General features: G+C 43.4%; 1 long non-coding RNA gene across 11 annotated transcripts in view; it reads right to left on the reverse strand.

Moving 5' to 3' along the window:
* The window catches only part of LOC118319372, a 63,991-nt gene that overhangs the window by 31,866 nt on the left and 9,269 nt on the right, over positions 1-22,856 (reverse strand). For 9 of the 11 annotated variants that reach the window (XR_004795971.2, XR_004795972.2, XR_004795967.2 and 6 more), the window contains exons 2-3: positions 4,892-5,173; positions 4,175-4,574 (exon numbers count right to left, since the gene is read on the reverse strand). This is a non-coding gene — a long non-coding RNA (uncharacterized LOC118319372). Of the gene's footprint in view, positions 1-3,138; positions 4,575-4,891; positions 5,174-5,331; positions 5,470-22,856 lie in introns of those variants that run through there. The other 2 variants (XR_004795969.2, XR_004795962.2) reach the window with 2 other exon arrangements.

Raw genomic sequence — 22,856 nt, forward strand, 5'->3', positions numbered from 1 at the left:
GAACAACCACCTGTTTTCGATTATGCAACAAGTTTGGACCCAAATTTCCAAACTCATAAACATCAAAACTGAACTCACACGAAAAAAAATTTAAAGAGAGAGAGAGAGAGAGAGAGAAAGGAACAAAATGGAAGATGAGGTCGATTCTGACAGATCAGGTTTCTGTTCACGTTATACACCAGACCCCTCACCCTGTTGTTCCCCCTTTCAGCATCTGGGATCAACACATCTTGATACGATTCAACCCGGGGCTGATTGCGCGTCGACACCGGGCGTGACATTGTGATTGGTAATGTTGCTAACACGGTGCGAGGAATCTTGGACAGATTGCGGAATGATAATCATTACGCCCACTGCGACTCCGCTCAGGGTAAACATTAGCTTAGCCGGTGGATATTTCTGACCGTGTGCACCTGTTTGCATGTCACAGACTAATTCATAACTCTTCTTCGAGCGCCGCGCTGTGCGAGGAACACATTTCAGCCCTTAAACAGCTCCATATGGCCAAATGCACTTGTTGAGAAGGTTTCGGGTCGACTTGCTCGCTCGCCATGCTAAATTAGCTCCATACCACTCCGGCTGTAATAAGCGGCGGATCTAATTTGAGCCATAAATTTGCCTCGCAGCAGCTTGCACAGAGGATGGACATTCAACTAAGGGCTTAATAACTTAATTACTGCAGCACCACATGCTGCTCCGGTTTTTCGCGCAGAGGCATCTCCAGTGTTTCACAGGCCTTGTAAAACCTGGTGTTTAATCGGCTTGTGAGGCGGCTCAGGACTTCAAAAGCCACACCACGGTTACGCCATATGTGAGCCGCACGGATTTCGTTACATCGCGCATTACGGAACCTGGGCCAGGGGCTTGTTTAAAAGTTGATTGGGCCCACGCCGTTTTCCTCGTGGCCCCCCGAGTTCTTTGTGTCATTTCTGTCATTTCATTCCGTGCCAAACGTTTCTATCGTAAAAACTGAAATTGGGGAAAATGTCCGACTCGCCCCATCCAAATCTGTTCTGAATTCTCACTGTTTTTTCCAAAGCTCGCAAACGAGTGGAAAAGAGGTTCGACAGAGCTACAGACAAAAGGCGTTAATCTGAGCATCCTGTCGTGCAGCATCCAGAGAGGTGGCACATTAACGCCTGAGAGAAGCAGCTGTCAAACTCGCCCAACGTCTCCATTGGTCCAGAACGAGCGGAATCAATTATTCAAATAGTCGATAGACAAAAAATGTATCAGTTAATCGTTGGCAAAAAAAATCCAAATGTTACTTTTTCTGTTTTAAACCGTTGTTAACTGAACTTCTTTGGGTTTTGAACTGTTTTGGTAATATAAAACATTTGAAGGCGTCATCTTGGATCTTTTCACGTCTGAACATTTTTCTTCATTTAAAACCAAACTTAACAAAAGTCCGATCATCATCCTGCACCGTGTAAACAACACGTTACCTCACCACGACGTGCGTGACAAATAAATAGTGAGAACGCGGCAGCAGCAGCACTTATTTTCACAGATGACTGAGCTTGTCATGGCGACGCTTTTCAGGTCTCCTCGGCGCGATGAAAGGGGCGACACAAAGCGCCGTCTTCCCCTCAATCACTTTGAACCCGCCTCAAAACAAAGTCTTGAAAAAACGCCGGTTCTCACACACGACGGCCCCAGAGGTGAAAATTTGTGAATTGAGCTATAGATTGAGAAACTGAACGCGCCCCCCCCCCCCTGCCCCCGCCCTCCGGAAGAAAGCGCTAATTAGCTCAGATGTCCGGGCAAATACACACCCCGATGCTCCCCGGGAGACTGGGGGAGGGAGGGGGGGGGGAAATAACATGTTGTTGTTCTTACAGATCTGAGATAAAAGACGTTAAGTGTCGCATCCAATTTAGTGCCTGAGCGAGCTCAAGCTCAGTTAAAAATGAATTTACCTACAGCTGGTCGTGAAAATAAAAAATTGAAAAATACACATTACCTCACACGCATGAAACAACAGCCGAACGGTTTTTCGGTATTATGAGCTCATGACACGTTTTGTGGCGGACCAGGGGAATCCCCGGGCCTCCGCGGCCGGGGTGAAGCCATGCGGAAGCCCCCCTGTTCCTTGACTGGGTCCGAACGCGGCGGGGACCAGTCCCGAGTTGATTTTGATTGCACTGATCAAAAGAAGCACCGTGTCTCTATGTTTCACCAGAGAGGCAAAAAGAACACGTGACTTCAAAGACCCACCGCACTAATCCCATTTGGATTATTTAATTAAGGACTCAGGAATATTAGAGACAAAACAAGAACCCGGGTTGTCACAATCTCGGACTGACCTGCGGGATACAGAGGGCGCTCATCTCGGGGAAAATCGCCGGCGCAACGTATTCAGCGTTGCACCACGCGAGATGAAACGCTCTCAGTGTGTTGTAAGATCAACACATTTTTCTTTTTTAAACGTGCGTAAAATGTTGCTGCACAGTTATAGATTCTGGCACCGACTCGCTCTTCCCATTTGCCTCGGTTCACTGCACAGGTTGGTCTTTGTTCGTTTAATTGTCATTCCGGGGAACATTCCCCAGCTTGGTTTAGATTGCTTCATGATGGGGGAAGAAATAGCGGGGGGAAAAAATAGGCAAAGATATGATCGTAAAAACGAGGGTGCGGCGATCTTTTTTTTTTTTTTGCTCTTAGATGTGGAAGTGATCTCAAGCTGGGCAATTACAGATCTGGTCCCCCGAGGAAACTGCTCCTTAGTGACGGGATGACGTTTTTGACGCGAATGTGGCATCGCTTGGCAAGATGAGAAAGGGGACGAAGGAAGGCACAGTCAGTGTGTGTAGAAGATGTCTATGAGTTATGGAGTTTAGCATCTTGACCAGCGTCATCTTAAGTTTTTTTGGGAACCAGCCGTAGGAGCGGGGGGTTGGACCCCACTGAGAGCTCGTCCAACCCGCGCCAACCTACACCTGCAACCATGCTCCGATTGGACGGACCAACTGTCAATCAAGCTGTATCCAAGTGCCTTATCGTTTGACTCTAAATGAGAACAGGATTTATAAAATGAACATCATGTCATATTGGTGAAGACTTGAAAATAGAGATTGAACCATGAAATGAGAAGGAGAGTCGTTTTGTCATTGACTTCTATAGAAACAACTTGTTGAGTTGTTGAATCGCCCTCTGCCGGTCATTCCAGCATTGGCTTCATTTTCCGGACTTCTTTATATACAGTCCATTATCTATGATGTCACCTGTCCTTGCATCCCTGCATTGGCTCTCGGTCAAGTATAGGTTTGAGTATAAGGTTCTTTTGGTTGTGGTCCACCAATACGTCTCTGAGCTTCTCTGCTCCCTTTCCACTTCCAGATCCTCTGACCAGCTGCTCCTCGCTGCAACAGCAATTTGGAACAGTTCATCATTTACGATTAAGTGTTTTCCCTCCGTAGACACATTTGAGGGACCCACATGTTTTTGAGTGTCCTTAAGTTGTTTTTGTTCACTTTTTTAGCCTTTCATTACTTTATTGTCGTACTTCTCTTTGTGTCCTTTATTGTGCAGCACTCAGCTCCGGCTGTTTTTAAATGTGCTCTACAAATGAACTTGACTCGATTTGATTATCGTCTCATATGGGAAACATCACGTTCTAGATTTCCTTTTTGCAAATATGAACTAGTCCGGTGAGATATTAACATGCTGTTAAAAGTAATAAAAAAAGCAAACCACTTAATTACCTTGTACTAATACTGGCGTAGCACGGCGTGCACTTTTATTTCATTAGGTAGAAATACACAGATGCTAGTGTGCTAGTTTAAACTGCTCCCGACCACAAGTATTTGAGATATCGTGAAAAACAACTGAACTCACTGTTCCTTTTAAGACGAGTAACGTTAGAAGGTTCAAATCTCGGCCCTGTGGACTCAAACTTGGATTGTCACGCAGTTGTTTATGTTATTAAAAGAAATTTAATGGTTGTTCCTGTGCTCTCTTTTTCTTCACATTCAGATCTTAATCGGGAGATAATATTTGACAGAAGAAAAGAAAAACGGTATCAAAATCTGTCGACTTGGGGGCTGTTCAAACTCACCACAGACGGGGGTCGAGAGATAAATACCGATACTTATATAGGACTGGATACTCATCATGTGGTGAACTATTCCATTAAGTCCATTGTGCAAGGACCCGTCACCTCGTTCAGACGTACCTCGAGTGGTTTCCTCATCCAGCTGCTCCGAGGGATCCAAACCTCTGACCCTCCCGGTCGACAATTCCCACTCCCCGAAACCTTTCAGCAACATCCAGCCTCTCGTGATTGAACGTCGGTTTTTATCAGACAAAGACCTTTGTTTGACTCTTCACTCTGGATTGGAAACACATTCCGGAGTGGGCGCAGATGTTTGCGGGCATCGTGTGGATACACGAGAAACAGAGTTTTAATGGAGTCTGTTGTTGGTTAATCGTGGGGTTTTGGGAGAAGAGCAGGCGACTGTGTGCGAGAGACTAAACACGAGAAGAGGCTGTGAAGTTCAGGAGGGTACTGTCCCCAGAGAACCGACGGTGATCACTGGTCTCAGGTCAGTCGTGAGGATCACACCGGAAGGATGCTGCAAATGCAAAGGAAAGTGTCTCTAGATATCTAGTCAATATAATAATGAAACCATGAACCTGCAGCTTACAAAACTCTGCAGAAGGTCCTTGTGTTAACAAATCATTTATAGTTACGGTCCATCTTGTAATACGACAAAACACTGTATGACTATTAACTAATTTAAATTACTATCCTGCTAAAAGGCTGTCGCTTATCTAAATTTTACGACTTCAGAAACAAAAGATAGATCTAAACGTGGATGAGTTCATCACATTACAGCAAACTTTGGGCCTTTTAAAACCACCCACTCTATAACATAGTGTTCATACTTACACAAAAGTTGGTTGGTGATGACATAATATCATTCAAGAAATGACATTAGCTGTGTCCAAAATCAGAGGTCGTCCCCTTCGGAGGCTACATTTGAAGACCGATTCCGTCACAGCGGCGCGACTATAGTCTGTGCTGGGATTCATTGAGCACCAGTCACGAACTTTCTCGTTCTGAGGTCAAGGCCAAACACGTTGATGATGCAAATGGACGATCCGCCGTAGACCAGACAGCCTCAATCCGTTTTTCAGCCGCGTAGACCGTGTCCTCCGAAGGATGCTGCTCCTGAGTCGGGACACAGAAGAATTCACTTATAGTCCAGAACAAATATAACTTCAATAACAACTTACAACTTTGAATTACAAAGATGTTTCATTTGTGTTTCTGTCTTTCCCGTTTACGTGACATTGCGAACGATAAAAGGTGCAACTTTGTCCTCTTACACTCCACAGTTTTTGGTAGACACTTTCTGCCACGCCAGTTTGTACCGGCTGTGAAGAAACATCACGCTTCCTTCCACTCGTCTTCGTCTTGTTAATATTTCCTCTCTCGGCGCAGAAATCAACAGCTGCTGCAGACGTGTCAACAGACGAGAGCAGACGGATCAGCCGATCTGTTATCGCACTGATTTCCCGACTTTACATCAGTGGCCAGGTTTGATTTGGTGAAGGGAAATATTCTATTCTAGCTTTTAGGAGCCCTCAGCATAAACTTACTGCAAATACTACATTGAAACTATACATGTACTTTATGATTATATGTGTCTTTTCTGACTTTTCTGTTTTATGGAAGGAATACTCTTAAACATTAACCACCTACCAGGGAGAATCTGACGGGATGTTGTATGTGTGACTATAAACATTTATGTGGTCATATCGCAATGACGCTTCATTACACCCAACTGGGTATATATACATGTGCAAATGGTGCGAACAGCTCGCTCGCCACTTTTCTTCTTCCCCCCTACAGTCAATGAAAGTCTTCGCGCCCTGAGGCGCGGCTAAGTCTAACAATAAGCCGCGTCGCTTTGATGTCTCCGAGATGAGAAGTGTTCCCTCTTAATCATTAATCGTGCCCTTGAAGCGGAAAAGATTTCTCAACTGAAATGCAAAAAACATTTCATTATTAATGAGGATGATAATGTAGATTCATCAGCAGGATTTCCCAAAAAAAGGAAAAGAAAAAGACGGTGCAAGTGGACACAAGTGGTCGTCGCCGTCGTCGTCGTCCAGGATCAGCCGACGAGCCGCTTTGGGAAAACTTTAGTAACAAAGGTAATTGAATCCCAATGTGCGTGAACAAACTGTTTGCATATGCACGATCACATAAACTCCGTTGCAAACAAACTTCTATCTGATATCATCATCGCGCAACATCTGGTCACTTTTGCCCCCCAAAAAATCGGCTCTCTAAATAAAAGTGCCCACTCATGACACATGTAGCTCGTTCACTAACCGACGTCCAATCCCCTTTTCTTTTGTTTAGCCTTAAATCACGGTTAACTAAATAGTTTGAATGGATGTCAGATGTTTGCCATGGCGGACGTTTAAAGTTATGTAAACCGAGTAATAAAGTGGGAATTCAATAAGTGCTGCGAGACCCGCCTCTATTTGAGTTGCTTGCCCGACATTTTCTACAACTTTTCCAACTCTCACCCTTCCAGAAAGTTTGCTTACGTTTGAATACATGTAAAACAAACCCAACAGACGTGAGAGACTGTCTAACCCCAAAAAAACAGCCTTGCTTGAAAGTGTTTTATCTGTCTAATGGGCATTATTAACATAAGGTCATTATATTCCACAGACACACAAAAAAACAAACAAGTCAACATTAGAATCTGCTCCTTCCTCTCCCTCGCATTTCTCAATTTGGCTGATGAATTTGGACTCATCCAAGAAATGTAATCTGATTTAATAAACTAAAACTCCCGGGTTCTGCTTTTCGCAGTCCTGCGGAAAAACGAGGAATCAATTACGGAGCGTACACGCCCGTCCGTGTATCCCCGTTGTTTCCTGGAGAAGAAGAGGTTTTTTTGCCTCATTTCAACTTTTGTCAGCACGCTGTGATTAATTAGCCACACGCACACACACACACACACACACACACACACACACACACACACACACACACACACACACACATCCCGCAGAGCCTCCAAAACGCCCTCCGGCGTGTTGCCGCGACCTGCCAACTGCAGTTAATGTTCCCACCTGTTCGTTTCAGGACCAAAAACATCCACCCGCCCCCCCACGACCCCTCCTCCCTCCCTCTTTCATCTGCGTGACGTTCATCATGGCAAGTTGACTCCCCCCCCTTCGAAACGCTAAATAATAAGCTCTCTTTGCTTCTTGGCCCCCAAAACAATGGCTGTTGCTCCGAGTGCAAATTCTGTGAAAGTGTGTGAAATTGAGGATTTGCTCTATTATTTTTTGCGTGTTCCAGACACTTATAAAAATGAAATTAATATGTGTTTTTTTTGTTTTTTTTATTGCACCTGCCTCAACTCACGGCTTACAATGGCTGCTCTCTCTCTCTCTCTCTCTCTCTCTCTCTCTTTTTTCTTCTTCTTCTTCCCTTTTTTGGCAGTACCTCTCTTCACCTTATTGAACCCAGACTTTGTTTTATGTCACCATTAGATCACAGCTGCTGACGTTTTGGCACAGGGGGGTTTTTGCCAGAATGATTCAGAAATGCAAAAAGGGAGTTTTTTTAAGCAAATAAAGTGATTTATAACAAACTCGCAAACTAGTTCACAGCATCTGAACAGCTCGGTTACTTTTTGCCGACGTTATATTTTTCAAGTAAAGTTTGGTTTTCGTGGCTCTTTCTTCAACACAAAGACGTGTGCCTCGGGTATTTATTCATTTTGTGTAGCTGACGTGCGGATGATTCTATTCATCATTCACGCTTGTCGTCTCATATCTGGATAAAATCCAGATGCACATCCAGGAGACACATTCACACTCGTACCCACATGTGGTGCTGTGCAAAGGTTTTAATGCACCAAAGGAGTTTTCGTTTTTTAAATAATGCCTTCAATAGTTTCTATTAATCAGTTGACTTCATAGAAGTACAGTACAGAGAAACACGGTCATCGTTTGCTGTGACTTCCCTTCGTCTTTACAACAGACACAGTTCTCCTCCGTCAGTTATCCGAGCTCCTCGACAGGAGGGTCGCTCTGAGCATCTCAGAATTCCATCATCCTGTCTCGGTGTCGTCCGTCTCTTCGCGTGATCCCATGCGGCCTGACTCCGTGATGTTGAGATCAGGGCTCAGCGGGGATCCAGGCGCATCTGTTGCTGGACTACTCGCTCTTCGTGTCTTCCTAAAATAGTTCCTAATGACTCCTGCGCTGGTTTCTCGTTAAAATGAATTCGGGACAAAGCAAATTCCAAACATGTGAAGTGCCCAAAAAAGACTTTTATGTGTCTTTTGTTGTGTCTGACCACTAATCTGACATGTGGTGCACTTTCCTGGGCTTCACACAGAAACACGTCGAAGCAAAAATGCTCCCTTATCAATATAGATCAATGGTTTCACACTACAAAGAGACCACGCAGTGGCTGAACTGATCAGGGATCAGATAAATGTACAGTACAGTCATGAAATGTCTGTAGCCGGGGGTTTTTTTTCGTGTCACTTTAATAAGACGATGAGAAATGGCGGAGTTCACTTTGCAACTGTTGCTGCTGTTATCACGAGACACTGCAGCTCTGCAGACGTATGGGTCACGAGGGAGGACAGGTATGCGCCTCGCGGAGACAGATGCGTCCAGAACGTGTCTCAAACCACCGTGGAATTTGAAGTCCGTCTCGGAATTCTTCTTGGACGCGTCGGAGACCTCAGAGCTGCTAACGATGCACGAGGTGACTGAGTGTCAGTGGTCACATTTAGTTTTTGGTCTTTTTGCCTTTTCAGCTTCCCGACTTCAGAAGTGACTTTTGTCTCGTCATTAAAAAAAACAATGGACAAAAGAAAAGTCCATTGTTGTGAGAAGAACGTTGTAATTAACTGAGTTTATCCTGTAATTGTACGTCTCCCACAGAGGTCAACTGAAGGTCAGCTCTGAGAATATTTGCCTCAAGGTTTGTGACATTCTCTGTTTCACCTTCGTGCGGAGCTGAAGTCTCGTGTCATTCCTCTAACTTCTGACTTTTTTATACTTTCTGATTCTGTTTTCAGTTTAGCTCTCAGCGTGTTCTTCCTCCTCGACGTGGACCGGTAAGTTCCGCCTCAGCGTTTTTCCCACGTTTGCTTATTTAATTATTTTTCCCTTTTGCCTCCAGTGCAACTCTGGATCCAAAAGTTGCAAAGCTATACAGCTCAAATGATACTATTATTGTGCTGCATCTTTTTATGCTTCTTCTGCTCCTCCCAATACCTCCACTGAGGGACAATAAAGAATTTCCTGCAGGGTCCATATTTGCTCCTTGTGCACTATTTTTGGCAAACCCCCCCACGCTCTTTCCTGTTTTGCAAACATTGTTGGTGCAACACAAAAAAATCGTCCTACACACAGCAACAGGTGCCGCGGGAGGTTCAGACAGACGAACCTGTAATTGACCTCGAAGCCCCCTTTATTATTTTGGTTCGACCATTAACTGCCGACATGCCCTTAGCCCCCAACACTTGCGCCTGCCCTCCACACACACACACACACACACACACACACACACACACACACACACACACACACACACACACACACACACACACACACACACACACACACACACACACACACACACACACACACACACACACACACACACACACACACACACACACACACGACAATGACCACAACGACAGAAGATTAATCCTGGAAACTGACAATGGGATTACGGTGTTAAAGAGCATCGCCGTCGCTGCTCTGCTTCCTGCCCCCTCCGTGTCGTCTGAACTCTTTCAGATCCGTTCAAAGGCACGACTCCGTCGTGGCGGGAGCTCCCCCGCTGGGCCCGCCCTCTGAACTGTACGCTGACGGCTAACTCGAGCGGACGGGTTAACTTGGGCAAAAAAGAAAAGGAAAAAAGAAAAGTCGGCACCACACTGGAACTTATTAAACGATTGGATTTTGTTAGGAGCCCCCTTTTCCGCCCCCCTAATTGGTGATTGTGAGAGTAAAAGGAAAAAGCAGAGGAATGACTCACATCTGAATTATTCACAAGCAGCGGCTGTGTTACTTTGCTGTGTCACCAAACGGAGAGGAAGCTGCGCAGACCTGCGGGTTACCGCAACACCTGTTTATTACCAGCAAGTTGGAACAAGAGTCTGGAGATATTTAGTCGTTTTTTTCGTTATTGTCAACAAATCCCAGGAAAAGACACAAAACAAACAACCATCAGTCCGACAAAAGAGTATCGTCTATGTGTCTAATTCCTCCCCGGCTTCTTTGTTGACTAGAGATTTTAAAGATTAATCAGTTTTTGGATTAATCGCCATTAATGAATGTAACCGATTACAAATATTTTTAGCAGCAATGCAAATGTGGCAGGATTTCCTGTAGTACCTGGTTGCGCCACTGAGTGCTGTCTCGCACAGACTGCTTTTAAAAATGGACGAAATAATGCCAAACCATTCTGATCGCCCCCTGGTGGCTGACAGCAGTACAGGACATAAACCCTGCCCCCTCCTCCATGTTGGTGAAAGGGACATGGACCAAACTAAAAGTTAAAGCTACAGAGTGTAATATTTTGAAGAACTTGCAACAAAGAACCAATGTATTTTCGTCAAACTTTGAATGAGTTAAATATAGTTACATGAGGTGGACCCGACCTCCGTGTGAGCCTCCATGTTTTCTACGTTGTGTTGAATACGGTTGTTGCACAAAACGGTCCAGAACACGTCGCATTCGCGTTGAATTTTCAGCGCTGCTGGAAACCGGAAATTGAATTAGCGGTGCGCCACCATAAAGTGTCCCCTGTCGGTCGCTCAGTTGATTGCAACTCTACTACCAGATGCCGCCAGAATATTACAAAAATTACACAGTGGGAACCGAAATCGGTCCAGAATTCTTTGACATCGTCATTTTGTTTTCAATAAGTCTCTCTAAGGTTTTAATCGCACAGCAGATGTGTTTTGTTGCAGAAATACAAAGTGTTGTGCCTCAGTCAAAGCTCAGATGACTCCATCCTTTGAAATGTTTTGAAATTCTCTGCCTCAAGATAACTTTAAATACAACCTAGAGTTTGAATTTAACTTTTTGTCAGACTTGATGACCCATTTTCAAAAACTTGGATAGCCTGCCATAATTTAGAAAATGAGCTGATGTAATGCAGACAATGCTGTGGGACAAAAATAGTCCAGAGTTTCATTTGGATTTCTAATAAATGTAAATTAACAAACGAGACAACGACGGGCGCAGAGGAGCCGCCGCTCTCGGTCATCATTTACTTTACAATTAAGGACAACTGGAGTTTTTATTTTATGCCTGTATCGTAAACATACCGAATACATAATAAACACGCTCTGCAGTAAATCTAATTTTTGAATCATAACGAGGCATGATTCGCCGCAGTCTCAGCTCCGCATCGGAAACAGATGTGGCTCTAACTCGACCCTGGAAAACGGTAGATTCTCTGCAGGATCAGGACCGGATTTCTGTGTCTTTTCACGCTGGAAACATTAAAAAAAAAAATTTAAGACGTAACACAGTCTTAATTTTTCAGTGTGGGCTTCCTGCTCTCACGGGAATCGTCGTGACATCATATCCTGGACTGGACCTCAGTCGAGTTTGCTACCGTAGCTGACTCACGCGTCTCCCTTTACAGTAGATCGGCCTTGAGCGTGGACCAGGGAAGATCGTTCACATACAGCACACGCGTGTCATCCCCAACTATTCTGGTCGAGGGACTTTTCCCACATTCCCTTTGCCACCTCTCGTCTCCCTTTTTCTACAGTTTATCGATGGCTGGATTGTGTTGCTGCAAGGCGTCCTCAATGCCCTGCGAGCACTACAAAGACGTATGCCCTTACCATTTTAAAAACCCACGGTCAATAAAACATCTTTTATGAAATTATCTTAAGCTCGTGAAGCAAAGACTGTGCATGTGAAGAATAGGGTTTCATTTCTTTCTCAGTGGTTGGATTACAGAATGGGACGGCGGCACCTTTTTTTTTTTTATCACGTGAGAGTAATACTGAGACGAGTGCAGCTGAAACAAATCTGGTTAACGTTAGGGGTGAATTTTTTTAGGGTCGGTGGGCTCTACGGTGGATTTTTCTATACAAAGCCAGACAGCTGGCTGTCAATAAGAATTCCTCCCGGACCTAACTCGGGGGGGGGGGGGGAAACCCTCTGAAACTCGGCACTAAAAAGTCTCCGATGACTCGATGACAGCTCCGCCACAGCGTATAGTGTTTTCAGCAGAACCAAATGTGAGCTCAGCGAGACGTGTCTATTGACCCGGGAGATCGACTGTACATCGCTCCCTCCATGCCTGCATAACAATGCTCCCCCTGCTACCTGACTTTCTGACATTCCTGCCGGTGGAAGCAGTAAATCAGAATCCGCTGTGATCGGTTCGGATTCACGTGTTTTCCCACGGTTGCCTTGTGTTCACGTCACCTGCAGGAGGCCACTATATCAACAGGCTTCCCGAATTTCTGACGTGAAACAACTGTAGGGAATACATTTTTTTCTCTACAATCCCTATCTTTTTTTAACAAGCTACAGCCTCTTGTCACTGCAGCACCTTTCTGAATTTGCGGAATGTGCACGTCGGCGTCAAGGTCAGCTTTCTGCTTCTTGATGTGATTCTTCCTGAACAACACAATCTCCTCAATGGCTTTCCAAGAATTCTGTGTCCATGTTTGTCATCTTGCTGAAGCAAATCGCACACGACATTGACAAATGATGTTACACAGCTTTAAAGGGGTAGTAAGCGATTTTGGAGAAATCAAAATGTTTATTTATTTTTTTGGACCGCACTGGTCAGGGTTCGAACCCACAGCCTCGGGTACAGGAGACCGACGAGCTAAGCTCTAGGCCAAAACTCATGAGTCGTAGCGTCTGCCGCCTGAAAAGTCTCATAAAGCCCCAGTGCGTAATTTTTTTAAATATTCTGGCGGCATCTGGTGGTAGAGTTGCAAACCACAACCAACTGAGCGACCGACAGGGGAGATTTTATGGTGATGCACCGCTGATTCCATTACTGGTTTCTGGCAGCGCTTAAAATTCAACGCGAATGCGACGTACTCTGGACCGTTTTGTGCAACAACCATTTTCAACATTACGTAGCAGTGAGTTGACGAAAAAAAAATTGTGATTATACATATATGAACACCTAGTTATAGACAACATATTCAATTTCTGTGAAAAGGTTCTACTAAATATCACACGTAGCTTTAACGTTTGATTTCAATTATAGAGCCAGGGCTGAGCCGAAAAAAAAAAACGGATTCCCGCCCAGACAGAACCATCAGCTAGCGGGACTGTGAGAAAATATTCTCTGAATTTTACAAAAAAGAGTATTGGATTAAAATCGCTTACTGCCCCTTTAAGTCGTTTGCATGAAAACAGACAGAAGCAGTTGAGTGAAGAACGGAAAAAAAAGAAGGGCTCCCAAAAGTAGAAGTTTATCGTTTGTTGTTTATTGGGATCCCTATTAGTTGTTGCAGCAAATGTCAGATAATCTGAAAAGGAGCTACAGAACTTGGTTATGATGTTTGACTTCCCTACCATAATAAGCTAAAATGTACGAGCTGTAACTGGACTTTAAAGCTGTATACAGTCTAGTCAGTTCATTGTCTGTTCATAAACATCATCTTTTCTCTTTTTGTAAGTGAAGATCGTGGTTGGGTTTTTTTTTTTGTGCCGAAGTCCTCCAATAAATCACAAGGTGCAACTTTTTGTATCTTTTGCTGGTTTAGCTCAGGGATCCCTGCACAGTTGTGCTCACCGCAAAAATGTGCAAAAGACACATTGACTCAGGTTAAATTATCATCCATCACTGTCAGTCGTCATTACCAGGTCTGTCCGACCACCAAATGACTCTGACTCTTAACACCAGGCCTGTTTTGGGTTTTTTTCTTCTTCTTCCCATTTTTCACTGAAGGACGTGAAATATGCCTCGTGAAATTAGGGCAGACAAGGATTTTGACTGCACTGTTTCAAAACCAAATATATAACAGTGGAACATTGCAAACGTCTTGTCAGGCTCACGAGTTTAAAAAAAAATGCTCAGATTTGGTTTGAGAACTATGTAAAATGGATTTTCACAGATGATTTTTTTTTTTTTTAATTTGTTGAATTCTTTGCCCTTTTCTCGGTTTTTGACTTCTTTTTTCAGCTCTTCCCGTGAACATTGTGTTAGGTTTCCACCCCCAATAGCTTAATACTTATTATTCGTGCAACAGCACAAATTCATCAAAGACAAACACTGTTTCTCTCCACCAGTGAAACCATTGAAAGCAGAGTCCCCGTGACGCAAACACACGGTTTTAAAGTACATGTCGTGCAACCGAAACGATCTGGGCTCAAGTCTGGTCGGGCGCTATTGTTGTCGTTGCGTGTCAACTGAGTTCCCCCTTTTCATATTTTTTTGTTATTGTCATGCATGTAGCTAATTAAAGTTAAAATGAAAAAAACAAACAGGTTGAAAATATTCAGCTGTATTGAAAGAATCAATGGATTCGTTTAAAGTGGAGACTTGGCAAACCAAAGGCCATAAACTGCACAGCAACAGGTCCACAACAAATGAACAATGTAATTGTATTTATATAGTCCAAAACCATAAATTGGTTTTACAGTTTGTACAATACATTACTCCCTTGATCAACATTAGGAAACCTCACCCACAAAAATGAAACAAACAAACAAACAAAAAAAATAAATATATATATAATTATAATCAGGCAAAGATGAAGATTTTGTTTGTGGGGTTAGGGCTGAATTTAAGCCCCTTTTTTCCATTACTGATTCGTAAAGTATCAGTGTGTAATATTAAGAAGAACTTATTCACAGAAATTGAATATAATGTCCATAACTATGTGTTCATATATGTATAATCACAATGTTTTTTCATCAACTCTGAATGAGTTAAATATAGTTACATGAGGTGGACCCGACCTCAATGTGAGTCGTCGTGTTGAATATGGTTGTTGCACAAAACGGTAGAGAATATTTTCAGATGCTGCCGGAAACCAGAAATGGAATCCGCCGTTGCTCAATTGGTTGAAGTTTGCAACTTTACCACCAGATGCCGCCAGAAAATTACAAAAATTACACACTTGAAAAAAAAATTTGAAGAAAAAAAAAAAAAAATGAAGCAAATTCTCAGATTTAAGAAACTTAAACCAGCACACAAAAAAATTGGGTGATGATAAAAAAATTCAGAAAATTGTAATACAAAAAACTTAGGAAATTACATTCGCACTGTTTTAGAAAAAATCTGACATACAACTTCAATGTTTTGTCTGAATAAAATAAATCATGCTGATCTCACTCCCCATGACAATAGTCATTCATTCAAAATTGCTTCCTGAAATTGCAGTGGTGCAATATCAGCACCCCCAAATCCCCAAATGTCCTCAGACTCTGGTCACTGCTCAGGTTTGAAGAATTAAATCGCGAGTTTGCGAGTTGCATACAAAGATATCAGTTTTAACGGAGAAGGACGTGCAGTTGTCACTGGAATAACTAAGTATTTTTATACATCTTCGAATACGTCGAGAGGGAATATCCTTAATTGTGAGCGACAGTATATCAACTTTCACTTCCGGTGGAAAATAGCCAAGGTGTTTAGTAATGACTGAGGCCTCCAGAGGGTCCTTTCTTATAAAGGCACGAGACCGACGACACAAATCCATATTTAACCACCAATAGTCCCGAGTTCCGAGATCGGCATCGTGACTTAACCCCTTTCTATTTTGGACCTGGGTCTGTCCGGGGCCACTTCCACTGTGAAATCAGAGTAGCACGTCTGTGAGATGTGTGTCAGCGAGCTATGCGTCCAGAGAGCCGGGCGTCATTTATCAGTCTGAGCTCTGGGGCCGCTGGGAGAACGAAACCCGACCGGACACCGGAGCCTAATCCGCACAGGTGTCTCTCTGCAGACCGCCAGCTGCTCCTGACATGCAACCACCTCCGTGCAGTGTGTGTGGGTGTCATCTGGGGTAATACAAGTCAATTCGTTGATTCAGTGGGTTATTATATCTCAGTCGTGATTAGACGTGTGAAACTCTTAAGCCCAAACTGAAGTCTGACTAACTGGGTACGAAATATACGGGATGTGTTGTTTAACCTTTACTTAACCTGGAACCATCGGGAATGAAACTCTCCTGGTCAAGATAGGTAGAAAAGAGACTGAGTTAGAGACTAATAACTTTAAAATAACAGAAAATATATCACAAGATCATCATTTTATAACAATACAATCTTGTAATCTAGATACAAAGAAGACCATGTCAGTTTGAAGCATCAACCGAGAGTTGAAAACACGCCCAAATTCTAATTTACCACAAAACATCAGAATCTGAGTTTCTTTGATAACTTTAATGAACTTTATTTTTCAAAGAAATGTTCTTATCTTCTAATCAACCATGTTCTGATGTCTACAAACTTGAATTAAGAGCGGCAACTGACAGTTATTTTCATTATCGATCAATCTGCCGGGCGTTTTCTCGATTTATCAATCATTCTATGAAATATCACAATTACCTTGAGTCTGTGGAATCCTACGACTAAGGGTTTTTTGCCTCGTGGTTAGCACGTCCGTCTCCTCTACTGACACTGCGGGTTCAAGCCCCCGGGCCAGTGCTGTCAAACCATCAACAACAACAACAACAACAACAAAGAGAGAAACAAGCTTTCTCCAAAATCGCTTACTGTCCCTTTGAACAGAGATGATCTCATGCTTTAATTTAACATTAATGGACCACAATGAAAAAGAATTTGGAGACACGCCTTGAAATCATAGGTGTTTTCTTTAAAAACCTATAACGTATCCAATCAATCATTCAAGCTCTTCATACAAAGTCCCAAACAACGTCACGGAGCCAAAAAGTAAAAATCCAACCGACTCTTCAACGACCATAAAATGCCCAATCTGCAGTACGTGTCGAAACATCTGACATGTGGCATACGAAAGCAAACATGCGCCTCTCAGCCTCTACATCATTTTTTCTCTTCCTCCCCCCAGTTCAAAGCAAAAGATTAATAACAGCAGGAATAACAAGGCCCTCCACGAAAACTCCCGTCGGCTCACGCTCCACCGAGCCAGCACAGAGGAAATGTAGTTTCAGAAAACTCCCGCAAGTGCAGTCGGTCCCACTGGGTCCCACCGCCAAGCAGCACAGTAGCCCCACTGTGGAGGCTCAGCCAGCTCTGTGTACGAAAAAAGTCATGTGCCGTTAACATTTCAACAGGTCTGTTTTATATTGCTTTTGGGGATGGGGCTTGTGGCTGTGTGTGGGGGGGCGGCCATCCCATATGAACGCTGTATATCTTCTGACCTCTCCTCTTTGACATTAAATCACATGTCGTGTTTTGCTTGTGGTTCCACTGAATATTTTGTCGGAGGTGGCCACATCCGGAGATTGGTGTTATGGTTGAGTCGGTGGAGTCGATGATGATGAGAGAGATATACCCTGAACCACAATGTGTCCTCTGTGCTGCAGCTCGGGGATTTTTTTTTGGTTTATGGTTGTTTTGGTCCAAGTCGAAACAAAGTGGTTTGTACGATTGTCTACAAGGAGAAATCTTAAAAAATAGTCCTTGTGATTTTTTATCATTGACTTAGTTAGCAGCAGTGCCAAAGACACTGGCTTAGTTTTGCTTTTTACAATTCCTTACTTTAATTCTTACTTCATGTTCTATATTTTCTATTTTCCCACTTTTCTGACATTTCTCCTCTTATTATGACTTTAGATTGTGTAATTTCAGTGAATTTGAACATTGAACGATTGTCAATGATTGACAGAAAAATAATGACTTAATGATAAAAGTCACAAAAAAACAGCAAAGGATTTTCTGCTTCTCTTAGTCTTATGTGGTAGTAGAGCCCAGACTGATTTATTGGTTGGCAGATATTTCGGTATACAGTAGGCGTCTATGTCTGCACATATGCATCAATATGAAAACTTTTATGTCCCTTGGACTTTAAAAAATTGTGATAGACATTCTGTTCTGTTTCGAGCATTTCACACAGCAAACAATTAATCGGGAAAATAATCATGACATAAATGGATAATGAACATCATCGTTGGATGCAGCCCTTCTTGGCTGACTAAAATTAAACATGCCATAAGAACTCAAAAAGTTTTTGGTGATGACACAATTCTCATTTCGATGAATACAGTATTTAAGCTACAGCCAGCAGATGGGTGGCTTAGCTTAAATACTGAAACCAGGAAACCTGGGTCTGTCTGAATGGCAGAAATCTCCACCTCAGCACCTCTGAAGCCCGATGACACTTAATATTTAAGAGTTTTCATTTAAGTAGTGTTAAAATATACAGTATATATATTTTAAGGTGATGAAACAGAGCCTCTGAACTGATCCTCAAGGAGATTTTCAGAGTCTCACGTTTTCTAGTTCAGGTTCCTGATACCGAAAGATATGGTTTGCCAAAAGGAGGGAGGGGTCTGTGATGCTGCTCAGTTACTGTAGGTCTTCATGAAATAGTACTGGTGTTGTTTTAAAGATCCATTGAAGTGTCTCTAAAGGGATTGAGTGCAGTCAAAACAATTTGTCAAGAAAATGCCTTCACTTTAAACTTTAAATTAAATTACTGGCAGAAGCCGAATTATAGATTATAGATAGTGAAAGTAGCCCTGTCATGTGAGAAAACACATCTTTGCATTATATGAATATGTAGACAAGCATACACATTAAAGCGTCAGTAAGTGATTCTAATACACATTTTGTAAAAAAATATTTCCTCATGGTCTGCTATCTGTCAGTTCTGTGTGCACCGAAATAAATCTTTCTCTTAAAAGAAAATATTGCTTACTGCCCCTTTAATGCACGCAAAAGAAGGGTTAATCTTTTTGCCATTCATGGGAAACGCACACTCACTTCTCCCTCTTTGAAACCGAATAAGCACTAATTTCAAAAGCGGCAGAAAGCGCCATTAACGAAAATCTGTTTGAGGCCCCCTTCTCTGAGGCGTGGAAGGGTTAAGTACTCAGGTGAAATGAGAACCAGAAGTGACTGTTTCAAGACGAGAGTCACTCAGAGGAGAAACAACACTTATCTTTCATTAACGCAACGACCCTCCATGGCCGTTTGGTGCATCGCATTTTTGCATCCACCTGTCGAGAGTGTGTCTCTGCTCTCTCGCCCTTATTTTCTCTGGAGGGAAGCACGCACATACTGGGTGTTCTCCCCCGTCACACGTCATGCACCTCCGCCGTCTGCCCGCGGTAATGCTCCGGTCTTTATTGCACTCTTTACCGGAGCCAAACAATATGTTTTTGACATAATTCGCCGAGACGAAGCCGGCGTGCCAGGGATTTCACATGTTTCGCTGTGAGGCCACTTCTGATCGGGGTTTTTTTATCCCGGCCCCGCAATATTGGGAGACTAGACCACAGGAAATCCCCAGTGAGCACGAGCACACAACTCCCATTCAGCGGAGTGATTACAAGCTTTATTTTTTCTGCGAGAGGATGCCACACACACACTCGAGTGCGGCTCGTGTGTGTGTGTCCTTGTGGCATCCCGACGCAAGGCAGGCATGAGTTTTTGTGAATAATGAGTTCATGGGATCACGGCTGGTTTGGCTTCAGCTAAAACCATTTACTTTTCTGGGAGAGAGTATATTTGGCTTTTAATTTGGCTAAGCCTACATAACTATACTTCTGATCAGGCGGCTGATTCACAGCAGGCCTTTGGCGACCTACAGCACAGGGGCTCACGCATGGCGACAGATACAACTCCACCGAAATTGTTTTGACATCCCCGAGAGGTGCAGGCAGCGGTGTGCGTTTGGCGGCTGGGAAAGACGGTTTCCTTGTCCAAAAGAGGAAGAAGACGAAAAGAAGTAAGAAAACACACAAGACACAAAGAGACAAAGACGGTCTTTAAAGAACCGTCTGGCTCCAAGCCCTCGCCTGTTGCCCCAAAAAAAGCTGTTTTAAAGCACAGACATTTATTTCTAGAGCGCCCCATTTCCTCAGAGTCTCCGTGACCTCTGCTCATCCCCCCCAGCCCCTTATTTGCTTTTATTAACAGTGGGACGACCCACCGGCTGCTGGCAGCGGAAGACCCCTCAGTCCCACAGGGACGTTAAAGCCCAGTGTCCCCCCGTCACAATGCCAGCCGCTTCCAGCGTAATCTGTCTGACGATTCCTCTCAGCAAATTTAATTTGAGAGAGATACACGATAATAATCCGGGGCGACTGCTGCGGCTCATCTGGGTCGCGGTCAAGGATCGAGCTTCTTACTGTGACAGGAAGTGAGGAAAAACCGACGTCCCCGAGGGTTTGTGGGGAAAATGAAAGGTCTCCGTAGAAGTTTGTATAAACAGGAAATTGAACGTCTTAGTCTTTTTTCCCTTTTCACTGCCTCTCGCTAGCGCACGGTTGTTGCACATAGGATGAAATTAAGCTGCACTTGACTGACTCGGTTTCTGGTGAAGCAGAGCTGGAAATGACAACGTAAACAGGAATTATGTGCCGCCCGTACCGGTTCACTTCAGAGCAACGGTGTCGGAAGACATCGAGCACCTCGCGTCTCCAGTCCAGTCATGAAACCCGAAGCATCTGGGAAAAGCTCCGGGCACCTTTGCTCCGTCTGTGATCGCGGCGGTTTTTCGTACAACGGGCTTAAACGGTGTTGTCACCGACGGCCCCGAGAGCCCGTCGATTTTTCTTTTGGTTCCTCTGCTGGATGCGACCTTGCAGACTTTGGCCAGATATTTTTTCTTTTTCTTCTTCTTCTTTTTTCCCCATGTTACCATTGCAGGGTCAGGGCAGTCGATGGAACATTGTGAAGGAATGAGACCTTAATCCATTTTCCATCGCTGGAAGATCGACTGTATTGCTTTCTCTGGCAGGAAAAGGACAAGAGGGCTTTGAATGGTGGTTGAAATGTCTTTGTAGTGTCTCTGTTGTAGATTTAATATTGAAGCATGGTAGCCGTGATTGTACTTTGAAGTTGTGTGCTGCCGTATGACTCCAAAAAATGTCATATGGTCGGATTTATAATAATTTCTTATAAAAAGGAAAATAGTCACTCATACTGTACAGACTGTACATCTATTTGGTAATGTTCACACTGCTACAGAGAGTGTCTTGTAGTAGTTTTTTGTTGGTCATTGTTTGTTTTAGCCACAGTTGGTTTTTGAGATGGCAATGTCGGTCTGCTCTTTCTCCTGACTTGTTCTCTAGCGCCACCATGAGGTTCACAGTTTTTGGTTTAGACCGAAACGTCTTAACAATTATTGGATGGACTGTGTGGTGCAATTATGAGAGATCACTCAAAGTCAACAATTTAACCATCTATCTTAACCATCTTTATTCCACTTTTCATTTTTTCCCTTTACCGAATAACCAATTTAGGTTAAAATCGGCTTATCTAGGTTTGTGACAAAAAAGGAAGTGATGTTAACATGTGCAAAACATTGCATGGCAGCTTCCAAAAAAAACAATAATAAACCATAAACGTGTGTGCATGTGAAAAACAAAAAACAAATCTAGAACTGGACACTGAACATTGTCCATACGCTACAGGATATACTTCCATAGACCTCCATCCTAATGACTGTTCTGTGTTCGTAATGGAGAGTATCGAAGAGTCAACTTTCAAAAACTAGTAATGAATTCATACGTCACATACCTAAAGAAACAATCCTGTCAACTTATGTGTGTGCAGCTAAGCTACACCTTAGCTGCAGGTGTAGCTAATGATAAGCATTCACCGCCTGCTATTGTGAAGCGTACTGTGGCTAACAAAGGAGAAAACAGAGCTGCAGGCGAGCGGCTGAGAGGAAGGTGGAAGTCAATTTGCACGTCCATAGGTCTGCAAATACTAAATGAGACAAAAGCGTAGAGTTACATCCAAGACGGGATCTAAACATATAATTTTGAGCAGCAGAGTTGAGTTTTTAGGGGTTTAACTGATGTCTGGAGAGGATCTTTGATGGTCTTTACTTGTATCTTTTGATCACGTTCTCTTCTCAAAGCTCATTCCACTGTTTCCTCAAAGTGTGTCCACGATTCCTATGCTCATTTACAGTTGCCCGAATCCTTCGGGCAAACGGATACGTCCTTCCAAACCACTTCAAGTGTCTGTGTTTCAGAACTCTCTCTCTCTGCTGGGCTACTCAGTAAAGCATGTGTTTTGAATCTTTTTTAGGGGGGTATGATTTCTCACCGCCCCCCCGGAAAATGTCTAATTTCAACCCAGAGAAAAAACAAGTGTGCCACAGTTGCTCCTGCACTGCTTTCATTACACTAAATACAGTCGCGTGCACGGACGGGCTGACAAAGACCGAACCAGACAAGTGTGTATGAGTTTCTAAGATTCGTCGTTGACTCTGGGTAACCATACCTCCTGCCAATTATGCAAAAGCTGTAAACACAACCAGTGGGATAATGATAATAGGAAAAATATGCACCAGCTCTCTTTCAAATAACAAACATCTTAAGAACCTACAACTGTGCGACTATTAAACACCAAAGACGAGCTGAAAATAGACGTCCTCTAATTCCTACCTGTTGTCATACACTGTTTACAAATGAGCAGAGGCGCAGAAGAAAGACATCGGAATGAACCAATTAGACGATAGGATCAAGCTGAGCATGTGGGCCTCGCAGGCGGCGCAATAAAGGGCCCGTTCACATCCTGTCCTCTCACTTTGTAATTAATTGTCGAAGCGAAAAGATGAAAAACCACCATTTGGGCATTAGTCATCAACGACCAAGGCATAACTTTCACACGAGGACGAAATTATAGGCTACCCCTCTTTTCGTGTGAGCTTCATTCAAACAAGGCACTAAATCATTTAACACTTTCTCAGA

Source organism: Scophthalmus maximus, chromosome 9 (assembly GCF_022379125.1).
Source record: "Scophthalmus maximus strain ysfricsl-2021 chromosome 9, ASM2237912v1, whole genome shotgun sequence".
Classification (NCBI taxonomy): Eukaryota; Metazoa; Chordata; class Actinopteri; order Pleuronectiformes; family Scophthalmidae; genus Scophthalmus; species Scophthalmus maximus.